Source organism: Corvus brachyrhynchos, unplaced genomic scaffold (genome assembly GCF_000691975.1).
Source record: "Corvus brachyrhynchos isolate BGI_N302 unplaced genomic scaffold, ASM69197v1 scaffold178, whole genome shotgun sequence".
Lineage (NCBI taxonomy): Eukaryota > Metazoa > Chordata > Aves > Passeriformes > Corvidae > Corvus > Corvus brachyrhynchos.
The window spans coordinates 1,603,709-1,617,394 of NW_008239304.1; the positions used below are offsets into that span (position 1 = coordinate 1,603,709).

The following is a 13,686-nucleotide window of genomic DNA, read 5'->3' on the forward strand; positions in this document are numbered from 1 at the left end:
GGAAAAAAAAAAAAAAAGGTCACCATGCCTGCAATGGAATGGTGAATAAACATCCAGTGCACAAAAATTGTGCTTCCAAAATGTTGTCCTTTACAAGGAAAACTCAGGGAAAAACAAGTATCTGGGTAGTGTTAAAATCAAATACCAGCTATGTGAATTCACTTGGTAAACATGCATTTGCACAGACAATTTTAATGAAATACAATACCTGATCACTCACTCGGGAAGTTTAGCTATTCCCTCCAAAGTCAAGAGCATCCAAAGCACGTATCGCTTCATCATACACATTTATACCCACTTTTCCAGCAAGAAGAAAGAGAAAACCAGGTGTTTCAGGCACAGGCCATGCACCCCAATGCAGGTGTCTAACACAGGCAGACCTAGTGACTGACTGACAATGCCACATCTCTCTTCAACTCCTTATAGCGGGATGAAAGATGACCAGCTTAAACTAAACACATCTGTCTTTTAGAAAGCTGGCCTTAGGGAAGATAAATGCTATCTTGAGCATTACTAATGCTTTAGCACATTTTCTCCCCAGTATTTTTCAGATGCAATAGAGAAATTGGATGCACAATGTTGTGTCTTATTTATTCTTGCAGCATAATTACATTCTCCAATGAAGGCACAAGTGGCAATGTAACTAATCTTCAGGCAAGTGTGGCATGTGTGCAAATCAGAAAATACAAGTTTGTATACATGTGAGCAGGTGATTTTTAAAATGAAAATATAAAATACCCTAAAATAATGGGTTTGAGTTCAAAAAGCAGCACTGCATTAAGTTCCTATGAAACAATTCTGCACATTTCAAGGTACAAGTCTGTTTTGCCTATTTAAATGATGTTTCTAGGATTTGAAATGTTAACCTAACAGTGTACTGAAACTGAGGAGATAAATCAATGGCTTCATTTACTATTACTATGCAGCAACGTGAATATTTAAAAGAATAAATCAATGGCTTCATTTACTATTACTATGCAGCAACGTGAATATTTAAAGATGCTTGCTAAAATGATGTCTTAATCTCTGTCAAAAGATTAAGACATAATTTGCACAGGGGACTGTGCAATTACCACTTACTTAGGTGAGTAATTAGTAATTTTGGCAAAAAAGATCCCCTTTGGACATGGGACAGAATCTTCCCTGTTGATTCTTAGACTAATTACCTAAAAAGTAAAAGACCAAACAATTATAAACTTGAAAAAACATACTGAGTATAAAAAAGCAGCACAATTAATTTACTTTTATTCTGATTTCTCTAATTGCTGTAAAGCAAAGTTTAGTATAGCTTTTATTTTAAACCCGTATCTTGATTTTTTTATTTAATTCTGAAATTAATTAAGCCACACATAAAGCTCTGTACATTAGAAAAGTTTGTTCTAAGGGCCTGTCAAAAGGTTTATCATAAACAGTAGTTTCAGAAACATGAAGAAATGGTCCCCCCATGGTTTTCTTGGTCTTACATTGATTGCTAAGTAAAAGGGGGAAGAAAGCAAATAAATTTGAGCATGGGCATTGTGATTATCCATTCTTCCTGTCATTTCCTCACTCTGTTTCAAATTCCTCCAACCTGTTGTTTTCCAGACAAAATTTAAGTGTGTTCATAAATGTTCACTCCAGGGACCATTTCCCAACAAAACTGCAAACATTCAGATCCCACCAGCTCAGCTCCCAAGAGGCTCCCTGGTCTCTCCCGGCACGCCGCAGGGCAGGCAATGCATGCCCACATATACCCTTCATCTCATGGATAAAACCCCATCACTTCAGTGCACCACAGCACAGCCTGTTTTCATACTTTGAGCCAACAAGGATACACACAATCGCAATCATAAATTTGTCCTCAAAATTATGTTGGGACTCATTAGGAAGCTGAAAGATGATGAAAATTGCATGTTCCTCAGTTTTAAAGCTTCTGAAAAAGGTCTGAACAGCAGCATTATACCAAAGTTTAAGCAGGGCTTAAGAGTCAAGAGTATTTCTTGTGAGACTTAACAGAATCCTTTGACATCTCTGAGTACTAGATCATATTTTTCCAAAAAATGAGCTGTATGTTTTCAAAGAAACACTGCTCAGCCTAACTAACATTTAGGAAAGTCTTTAAGGTCCTCGGATGAAAAGCAAGATCTCATGTAATTTAGGATATCACACCAAGTCTTAATTGGCAATACTTCAATTACTTTAATTTAGAGAATAACTTAACCTACCCACTAAATTACTAGTTTGCCTAATTACAAGGAACAATCATTCTCTATCTGACTAATGGAAGACAGATTTTCAAATGACACACTCTTGTAGGTGAGACCATTTAGTTTACCTGGAAACTATCTCCAGAAGTGCATTACTTCAAAGCAGATCATAAAACTCTGGTTGTTGACCTTTTTTTTTCTCTCCAGAAGGGTATTCTGCAATTAAGCAAAGTGCCAGAAGCTAAAATGCTTAATCCTCTTACAATTTACTAATCCGTTTTATTAAGAACAATGAAGATATCACTACATTTTTTTCTTAAGCATATTAGGTAGTAAAAAGCTAGTGCATGACAAACACCCGAGTTCAATAAAACTACATTTTCATCTAAAAAAAAGTAAAATGAAACCCCTTTAAACAGTGCCTTAAGGCAATAGTCTCAGAAACTTACTTAATCGGCACTCTTAAACAAACTTCCTTAACTGTATTTCTCCATTACCATCTACTGTGAGAATCCTTAACTCGATAATATTGTAAATCCCTGAAAAGAAAGAAGCAAGTTGAAAGGCAAACAGACTAGCGCATAATTGACAAAGGGACAAACATTTAAAGAAAGGTAACAACAAAATCAGGAAAGCTAGGTGTAATCAAAGCAACAAAGCATCCTTACTGCTCCAGGAATGAGAGAATTAAAATAAATAAATGAGAACAGCCAAAACACAAAGAACAAAAATCCAAAGAAAAACAACAACAACAAAAAAAACCCCAAATCAGACAAAAACCAAACAAACCAGAAAGCCACCAAGCCAAGGACTTCACAAAATGAGCCTCTAAGCTAGTTGAAACTGAGAAGGCGCAAGGCACAGTCACGAAGCTGAGCAGAAAAGGATCATCACCGCCGCCTCCCCCAGCAACAGCAACACCGACACCGCGTTCCCCTCCTGCCCAGAAGGGCAGCGCTCGGGGCAGGCTCTGGCCCCCCTTGCCAGTCAGGTACACAGGCAGGGCATGGCCCAGGCCCTCCGGGATGGAGTCCCTTTGGCGTCAATGGGGAAGAGGCATGCATGGGAGCTGCAGGAGCTCCCTCAGCAGCTGCCCGGGAATTAACGCAACGCACGGCAGCTGCGGGGGAGAAGGGAGCCGGGAAAAGTGATGCGTGCATCAGAGAGAAATGGCAGCTTCGAGTATCAGGAAAGCTCACCGTGTCTGTGGGATTTAATCACGCGTTTTAAAAGGGGCAGAGGGGAGTAGAGCAGAAATGATGGGCTCTAACCCAAACAGAATCATAAGCAATAAATAATAGGGGTTGGAAATCAGAAACTCCTTCATAGTGGGCAACAAGCTCTGAAATTTCCATCATTTCAAACTCAGTGTTGATAAGGGTCAAGAAGAAAATCCTTACTTTTAGGAATGTTTGCTGTGATGTGTTCCTTGAAAAAATGACAGCTAGGGAAGGAATCAAGTAACTGCTGTGAAAAAATCATCTGTTCTGCAAAAGGCAACTTCTCTGCCAGCTGGTATTTAGGAGACAATTTTATGTGAAGAAAAACAAAACATAATTTACAGAATATAATCATCCAAATTTACCAAAAGGTAAAATGTATTTATTTTTCTGACTGTAAACAATTTCTCCTCTTAGACACACAAACCCACCAGTATCATACCTGATGGCAATTTCTAAATCTGAGAAATATTCTTAGAAATCATGTGTGGATTATCAGTGTCAAAATCCATCATGTGGATCCATGAGAAAAAATTCACCCACTAGCCTATTTACCAGGAATTCTTTCAAATTTATTCCTTGGTGAATACCTAATCAGACTGGTATACAGATGTGACACAGAAAAGGCCAGATCTTTCTGAGATGCACCTTTGGTGACATTTGAAAGATATACAGTTTTAAGACCATTTCTAGTTTCCTATTTTAATTTAATATTCACCCTTTAATTTAGCTGGATTGGTACCTGAGCAACTTGAACTAATGGGTAACATTACTACGGCAGGAGGTTTGAAACCATATGATCTTTAAGGTCCCTTCTAACCCAAGCTATTCTAAGATTCTATGATTAGTAGTTACCTTCCAATCCATTTAACAATAACAGCTTTGTCTAGTTTGTTCTAAAAAACAAACCAGAAAAACCCAAACAAGGAAAAAAAAAAAAAAATCAGGATTACAAGAGTGAAATTTGAACATATTAAAATAAACTGATTTTATATTAATCGTCTAAACATACAAATCGATTGAGCTCTATGTATAGCTATAAAGCACAAATTATATACCCACAAAACACAAATTAAAAATTTATGTTCATGTAAATATTTACTTTACAGTTTCACTAACTGCAGAAATTTATTCCACAATCTGTTAGTCAGTGGTTCCGAAACAAAGATGACTTCAAGCTTGATCGGAGAACACAGTGCAGAGAGGGATATGTAATCTCTTTTCGAACCAAACACTGCACATCCAACTAACGTAATGAGATAAATTGTGATCCTGCAAATATTTAGTTACAACAATATCCAATGGAACTGGCCAAGGATGTCAACAGAAGTGTTATTTATTGACTTAAGCTAAGTGCCCACAAGAGAAAAATCTGCTTATCTTCACTGATAACACACTTAGAAAGTCAGAGGAATGGGACCACGCCTATCACTTCAGTTTAAATGCACTCACCAGGGCCACCTTAGCTGCTCAGATAATTTGCCTACAGCTGCAGAGCAAGTGGGAGACTGGGCACAAGCACAAGCTTAGCAAACATACAAGTATGAACTTCATTTAAAGTGGTTAGGAACATAAACTTTTGAAACACCTTATCTCACCAGGCCCTTATTCACAGCAAAAACTTCTGTTTTGTCAGCTAAACTAGATCAAAAAGCGTTTGACAAACAAGAGTCTTCACTGTAAAAATGAAGGGGCTTACTGAAAGCACCCATGTAATTAAAAGAATCGGGCTTGTTTCTCATACCTACAGAATAAGAGATTTAACTTAAAGCACATACTTGCAGATTTTATAATGAGTTGCTTCAATAATTAAACATTTCAGCTGCTTTATCCAGTCTTAGAGTTTGTACAACTAATTCAGTCTCGTTGACATTTCACACACTCTGCCTTATTCAGATTTCCTCTCATTCCACACATGGAAGCACTGCTGATAGAAATCAGACACCTAAACAGAAGCTCAGATCAGGGTTTAGTCAGCATGCTTTCAAAATATCTCAATTCTGAGAAGCACTCTTTGCAAAGCATTTAATTCCATCCAAAACCAAACTAATTTAAATTTCAGTGGAATCACTATCTATGTTATCTTGTTCCCTACTCTGCCAAATCAGGTCACCTCAATCCTAGCATTCAGTCAGCCTTTCTCTTGGCTTATCCTAAAAAATCCTCTGTATGTCCTAAATGGTAAGCAAGTATATTACCAAACATTATAAAGCTTAGCTGAGAACTGTATCTCACAAATCACAGCAATGCATTTCCAATGCATGTTTTATTGCTCGTATGTTCTAAAATCAAAAAAACTCATAAAACCAAATGCTCGTGGTAAATTAGACATTAAAAAATGCAACTCTTCATCCATACTTGGTAAGAGACACTTTTAAATTCAGCTGGGTAGACAAAATACACATATTTCTTCAAAAATGCTACTTCAGAAAAATCTTCCCCATCAGAAAATAATCTGTGTATGATGTCACTGTGATTTCACTATACTGACCTAGTGCTTCAAATTAGGGAAAAATGATAGATTTCCAAACTATGCAAGCTAAAATAACATTTGATTACACACTACTTCTTCTCTCATCTAAAGCCATTAAGTGGCAATAAGTTTATTATCATTGCCATTAACTTTTAAGATGCTTTGTCTTCCCATCATCCTCTACAGAGCCCCTCAGTACATAAATGCACAGAGTGATTCAGCACTTGGCACCACTGACAGGTAAGAGGGAGGTGGGCTGGCAACCTGTTCTTTCATGCCAGATCTATCCTTAGTTGTACTATCAAGGTAAAGTTAACAAACCTATCTTAATCCATAATTTTCCACTGCGCCTACAATAAAGCATTTAGGAGAAGAAACTTCATAGAAGAACCTTCAGTTGTATCTGAGAGCATTGTTTTAGCAATTGATTTGACTAATTAATGCTGTTTACACACTAAGTTTGCTGGAGTTCTTTGCTTTAAGAAGATTTTATGTTGATTTAACCTGGAAACATTAGCATGAGGTGCTCTTAAATTGAAGAAAGAATGTCTAAAGAAGCCAATGCCTTGTTTAAACTGATCTCTAAACTTAAGCGATTTAATCATTACACTTTTCTTGTGTACACAAGGCCTTTGTGTTACAGCATCCCCTTGAAAAGGTGTAGGCTTCAAGGATACTGAGAGAAGCTTGATGGACCACAAACCCAAAACGAGCTGCAGAATAGGTACACAAGGCTTTGTTTGATTACTCCCTCCTAACCAGCTTGCCCTATACTAACAGCTCTTAGGACAGTTATATTTGCATGACAAGGAAGAAGAGATTTTTAACTATTCTGTGTGTAGAATGAGAAGAAGTGGATACCCATTATGCCACTACACTGAACTAAAACATTATAACTTAGGCAAGCCAAGACTGGATAGGCTACTATCGTTTTCCACAATCTATGCAGCACCACACAAACACACACCCAGAAAAAGAAAATAAAGGCATTACTCAGAAAATAATTTACATTTAGTTAAAGGGATTTCATTTACCGCAGTCTATGCCTAAGCAAAACAAAAGAATATCTTTGTGAAAGCAAATTTCACATACAAGCAATCTGCATAATGAACTTTTTTCCAGCAGCACTTGCCTTTTTCTGTATAATAGAAGCCTGTGTGGATGACAGTGCACATGCTCCTGTTAGAATGCCTTGGGAGAAAACCATAATTCAGTGAGGCAGGGCCCCACCTCACTTCCTCCGCTGACAGGTGCTTGACAGTCCTTGTGCCCAGGGCATGCAGCTGTGGCTTCCCCTCTCCTCCTGCAGCAGTTAACACTATCCTCACCAGCTGCTGGACAGCCCAGTGTGGCTTGTAAAGACCTCTACACACACCTCCTTTTCAATACTCTTAGGCATTTGAATCTCACAGCAGTTTGCTTTCAGGTTGCTCTATAACCTCCTTTCCAATTCTTTTAATAGCTTCTTCAGATTTTATATTTGTGTAAAATATGAGAGATGGGTTTGTTAATCTATTGTTTTCTCCCTTACTGTTCTATTCACTTGTATTTTCACATCCACATCAAAAAACGTAAGATTTTTCTCTCCCTTTTTTCCTATTTTATACCTTCCAACCCTGTGCCTATTTTCTCACAGATTTTTCTCTAATGCTTTTCATTTTTCCCCTTTCACCTCACCTTCCTTGGTAATAATAACAACCATCTAGAATGCCTAACAACAGAGGGGAACCTCCTTCCTTCATACATGAAGCAGAACAACGATTTAAGGGTAAGGACACACATAAAATGCAATTTAGCACCTGCACAAGTTAGAAATGGGCAAAAATTCCAATTCTTGCTATACCAGATCATGACAATTATAACGAGAGTACATTCCTGTCTCATATGCCTCTTCTCTTTCACTTTTCAGCAGATTTTCAGAGGCAAGACAGTTTCCTCTAGTACAGAGCTGTACTTTACCTGGGTCTACAAGAAAATTGAGCATTTTAAAAAAACCTAGGCAAAAGTCTCACATTTTTCTTCTAAAGTATTAATCCATGAAATATGTAAAGTGTTTTCTGTGTGTCACAGCTGCCTCATTTGCCTTGGTTTCTAGAACAGACCTGCATCAGAAGAAGGGAAGATGTAGCCAACTCGAAAATGAAGCTACCTGGGAAAATGGATAGCATTAACAAAGGATTTGACATAATTTTTTCCCAGGTTTTCCTACTTTGCCACTTATCCTACATCAACTGAGAGAGGTCAGAGATACCATACTACCAATACCTTCCTTGTGTTTCTGGGAAATCTTCTTGCTTTCTGCAGACTATCCCTTACAGATGAGGCAATCAACAAACTTCTGCAAAAAGATTTTTAAAAAGCTAGTAGAGGTTTCATTACCTCATGTGTGATTTGCACATGGGCAAACTACAGTTCTTTTGATGGAAGTAAAAATCCCTGTTCATTTTTGGCTCTTCCCTGAACTCCACACCCACCTCTGGTGTCAGCTGTGGTTGTGGGCGTTCAGTTTGATCCAGAGTTTGGCACGGATCTTCTATAGCTCTTCAAGTATTTGTATATTTGGGTATTTTCCATCACCTTATTATTGCTCTGAAATATTCATTTAGCTTTTTACATGAATAAATTCTCATATAATTTACTGGCAGAGTAAAGAACTCAAGAGTCTGGACTACTATTTATTTATTTGACCTGATCACTTGCCACAGATGGGCAAGGTGCTCTACAGATAAACAGCACATCATGCCTTAAACAGGCCAAGGGGGTAGGTAGTAAGATTTTCTTGCTTTCATGGTTGATTTCGTATATGCAGCATTTTGTTTTCTTTAGTGACAATAGTTTGTATCTTTTGTATACTTAAAAGGGGTTGTTTCTCATTGTGCAAAGCTAGTTCTCAAGCCAAGGAAGACTGGGAGAAGGGGGTCCTGAGAAACTAGGAGGAAAACAAGTGCTTTGAGTGACTCCCTAAGTGATTTCAAGAATATTGGATAAATATCCCACTCACAGAAGGACGGAAAGGATCCAAAACCTACACTGTAACTTGCATAATGCATCTTTCGAAAAAGACAAATACACAAAAGCAGAAACCACAGCATTTATGAGCTCCATTTACTTCCTTAAACCAATGGAAAAGCTATTAACATGAGTTTCATGGAAACATACTATTACTGAGAAACTTGTCTTTTTCTTTATGTTTTTCAGTCAATACACCTGCCCACAAGACCAGCTTGACTTGTACAATGACTTGTAAACCAGTTCTGCTCTCTTTCACAGACCTGAGTATCTTAGTGAGCATCACACTGTATTTTCAGACAGCAGTGGAACTGGGAATTCCTGGAATAAAGTATACAATAACTGACATCTTTCATAGAAGTTTTGTTTCCCCCCTAGAACCAGTGTTGGAATACGGCCACAAGAACAGTAAATATAATTTGAGTTTATGAGGCCAGATCTCCCAAAGCAGCTCCTAACACAGTCCCTGGAAGAAATATTTTAGCCACAATTTCCATTTTTGTCAATAGCAACATATTGGCATATGCACTGAGTCACCAAAGATGATCTTCCAGGCCACACATCCATCTCTACAAATATAGAATTTGCCTGGGCAGAGTTTGCAAGAGATCATTTTTCCAGATGGAGTGCAAGATACATTTCATCTGAGGCCCTCAGGTACTATAGAAACAAAGCCATTTTAAAGAGGTCCTATTTTTATCCCTGTAATGGTGTGAATAAGGTAGGATAAATAACTAGGATAAAATTGTAGACAATGTACTTCACGGCAATTAAACAGAGCCACAGGGAAGATGTTCTTCTCCCTTTGAGCCTTCAAATCTTATCTCAGCAATCACTTTCTTCTCAATATTGTTCTTTCATCCACCATATTGAATTTCTTGGACTCAAGGCAGACATAACTGTGAAGTTATAAGTAGCAGCTGTCTGACCACAAAGTTAGTTATAATCACCGAAAGAAACCCCAAAGAACTCCACTGACACACATTACCACCTTTCTGACAATGTATTTTAGGCAGTATTACCTGTGTATGCCTATAATGATTTACACTACAATCCAGTGACACCCAATATGTTACAAACAGTGATGTTGACCACAAGAAATTTTTATACTGAGTCAGAACAACAGTATTTTGGACCTTTCATTAGTTACACGTAAAACAAAAGGACAAATTCTGGCTGTATAGAAACCAGCAGTAAAATTTCTCCCAAACTTTGAAGCTAAGATTAAAAGTGAAGTAGTAAATGGACATCTGACCAGAGCTTCTGCCTCACCACACTGTTTGTATTGTTTCACCCCATACAAGCCAGTCAGCCTTTATACAAGTGCCTTCCTCAAAAACATCTTCCTGACTCACAAATAGTTCCTCAGGATCCTGAGTCTTCAGGAACTCCAAAAACCTACCACTTCCGTAGTTTCTCCAAAAACAAGAAAGGAAAATAATCTTTTTTGTTTTACTCATTTTTCCCTGCCACCATAACGAGAAAGGTCCCCCTACAACGATTTCCCCACCTGCAGTTCTTCATGGCCATGCAGGCAACAGATCATCCACCAGCCCTTAGGGATGGTGACATCAGCAGGAAGGAGTTTTCCAGGACTTAACAGGCAGTAATGGTAAGCACCTGCCTGCATTAATCTGTTTATTGCAGGACCAACTGTGTGGAAACCAGGTCACTTCTGAATACAGGAGATGATGCAGTAGGGGCATGTAACACATTCTGGTGACTAAGGGCTCATCAAGTCTTGCCAAGTTTAATTTAAACCCTGCTTAAAGCAGGGAACAAGTTTCCCCTGTGATAGAGGAAGAAACAATTCTCCCCTTCTGTTTTTGGAAAAAATAGAAGAGGGAGCTTCCCAGACAGACTCCATATAGCAGGTGCCTTCTTGCACTCTAGAATGGATAGAAGAAAGGAGGTATACCTAGTGAACCAGGTGCAGTAAGGGAAGATAAAAGATGCCCTGGCTAAAGGGCTCACAGCAGCAGCCATCAGGTCTGCAGCCTCTCTTGGGTGCTGATGCAATGCTCCCAGTTGCACTCCTGTTTCTTCCAGCAGCTGCCCCAGGTACACTGGGGAAGAAAGAACCACCTGCCTTCAACTCTCAGAGTTGGTAGGAAATGCTAAAAGCTGACTTAGGAAGATTTGGGGGTAAGGAATGAAAGATCAATCAGTGCAGCATTTCTCCTCCTGGTTTCGTCTACCAGGATCACATCACTGTGCCTGAAAACACCATGAATAGCTGATTTGCTAACACACGTCAGGAAATTCACTTTTTTTTAGGCTTAGAAGATGTTTTAGGCTCCCTAGACTTCCTCTCCAGTACAGGCAGGTGAATATTACATTCTGACTATTTTAGTGGTCAAAGGAAAACACTTCTGCCCATCGTTATTTTTGACAGTGAAAGGAAAATAAAATTTAAACCAAAAACATCTGTCACATACACTTCTGCTGTAAATATCTCTAGTTTACACAATAGTTCTGAGAGAGCAAAACGTAATAGTGGAATATATGAAATAGTTGTTTGAAAGGAAACCAAGAGCTTGTGTAGAAGGCATGCTTCACTAAATGGATAATGTAAAGATCTTTATTAAATCACTTTTTTGTTCAATAATCATTTTTACTGTTAAAGTTATTAAAAAGCTTTTACATGATAATTTGTCAGCATTCTATATGGAAAAAAAAAACCTGCTAACTCAATAGGAGGCTGTCATAAGTGTCAGTGCTGGGCTGACACAGGACTATTACTTTTTTTTTCCCTACCATTAATTAAATTCTCAGTATGACAAAATGTACATTGCAAGAGCAAGTGAAAAAAAAAACTACAAGGAAAGCACTGAATGAATCAATTCATTATGCATGTATTCACTACTAAGGTCTTTTTTCTTCTGTTACTTTCCCTTCTAAACCTTCTGATTAAGCTTTACATTAAGTCAGACAAGCTGTCTCCTTCAAGTAACGAATATAGGGGTTTCACTATAATGATATGCCTTTTGGTACACCAGCACTACACAACTACAATTACATTTTCACCAGCTAGATGATCAAGGAAACTTTGATTGTGCTTTCTGTAAAAAAAAAATCCACGGATAAGAGGTAAAAAACCCTGTGAAATGACAAGCGCATTTGAAAGTGAAATACGTAAGTAAGCAGACAGACATGTATATGTGTGATTTCTTTTTTTAATATAATGTAGAGTGCTGGTTAGCAGCTTAATCACTTGAGAGCAAATGATTATTCAGCATCAATAACCCCTATTATGAGTTGTGAATTCTTTTTAAGTTAGAAGTGCTTAAATAACAGACCAAGTATAAATTACTGGGAAAAAACTTAACAAAAGGTTTTAATAAATCTAATTTCACATGCATTCATACACTTTGTTCTGTAACTAAGAGGACTTTAATTTGAAAAGTACATTGATTAAAAAAAATATTTTCTTTAGCCCTTGTAACACATTTAATTTCATAGATTTGTTGGTTTCAGGTTTAAGTAATGTATACAGCTCTAGGTTAAATCTTTGGACACCTGTGAGGGAGGAAGAACAAAGGAATACTCAAAGCCTGAGGGAATTGCCATATTCTCCATTTTAGCAATGAGATAAAATCCTGGAAGATTCTGACAGAGATGCAGAATAGCACCTGCATCCAACCCCATACCCTCAGAAAAATCAGTGATGTTTTTACTTATTTGCAATCATTGCTGCTGAATTGGGGCCTGAAGAAGAAACTGCAGAATAAAAGAGCAGATGGAAACCCCAGAAGAGCAGATGAAGAACTGCCAAGAGTGACTGAGGTGAAACAGAGCCAAATATTTTTATCAACTCCTAAAAGAAGACGTTTTTGGTAGTGAGATCAGAAGCTGAGCAATCACACCAAATTATGCTCCAACCTGAGATGAAAGTTTTAGTTTTGTTCTTCCAGCCAGTATAAACAATAAAAGAAAAGAAAAACATAATAGGAACTTTCCTAAATATATTGAACAAAACCAGAGACAACCTTATAACTTACAAGGTCTAGAAGGAAGTCCACTGGAAAACAAAATAATACTGGATAGATGGGAAATGCTACGCAGCAATTTTGTTTCACAAAGGTGAATGTGGTTTGTAAGACAAAAGTTATTTTTCTGTTATTGCTTTTCGGGGTATTTGTTGTGCTGATGGAAGGCAAAGGTCAGACCTACACTAAAGAAACTTTAGCTGATTATTCAGAAGTCAGAGCTCAAGTTTTTATTGCTGCAGTTTCCATTAACAAAACTGCATCTTGGGCAAACTGAAAGGTGATGCCTGGTTCCAGACTACTGGTGCACAACAGCCTGACTCCATGAGGTGCACTCCCGGGAAGGATGTCTGTGATGGGCTGAGAGGGCAATAAAAGCTTTCAGAGCCTGTTCAGGAATGAACATGTCTGACTAGAAAAGAAACAAAAAAAACTTGATCTGTCCAAATTCTAAAAGATGAGGGACAGAAATCCTGGAATTCATTAAAGACCTCTGTTAAGTATTTTAACAGACAAACCTAAGAAGGCTCTGTACACAGACAAGAGCCTTTTATTAATTTAAAAAAATATAAAATAAAATATTTTTTAAAAGTCAACAACAAAACTATTTATTGTCCTGAGTGGAAAAGGAGGACCAGTGTGTAAGTCAAAATATATGTCTTTGAAAGTGAGGAGCTGTCACACTCAAGTTTGAAAATAAAACTATCTGGAAAAGTAATTAAACTATAGAGAGGAACCCATATGCTTTAGAATATGCCATTTGCACCAAAACCTGTCCCTGCATGCAAAAAGAGTGACCAGCTGTGTGT

At 37.8% G+C, this 13,686-nt stretch overlaps 1 protein-coding gene and 1 long non-coding RNA gene across 4 annotated transcripts in view; both read right to left on the reverse strand.

The window, feature by feature from the left end:
• The window catches only part of TLL1 (tolloid like 1), a 130,854-nt gene that overhangs the window by 96,018 nt on the left and 21,150 nt on the right, over nt 1-13,686 (reverse strand). The window lies entirely within an intron of this gene.
• Nucleotides 1,087-4,278, reverse strand: LOC108448277. The gene is made up of 3 exons (XR_001864117.1): nt 2,636-4,278; nt 2,315-2,402; nt 1,087-1,166 (listed from the first exon to the last, which is right to left on the reverse strand). It is a non-coding gene; the product is annotated as an uncharacterized LOC108448277 (long non-coding RNA).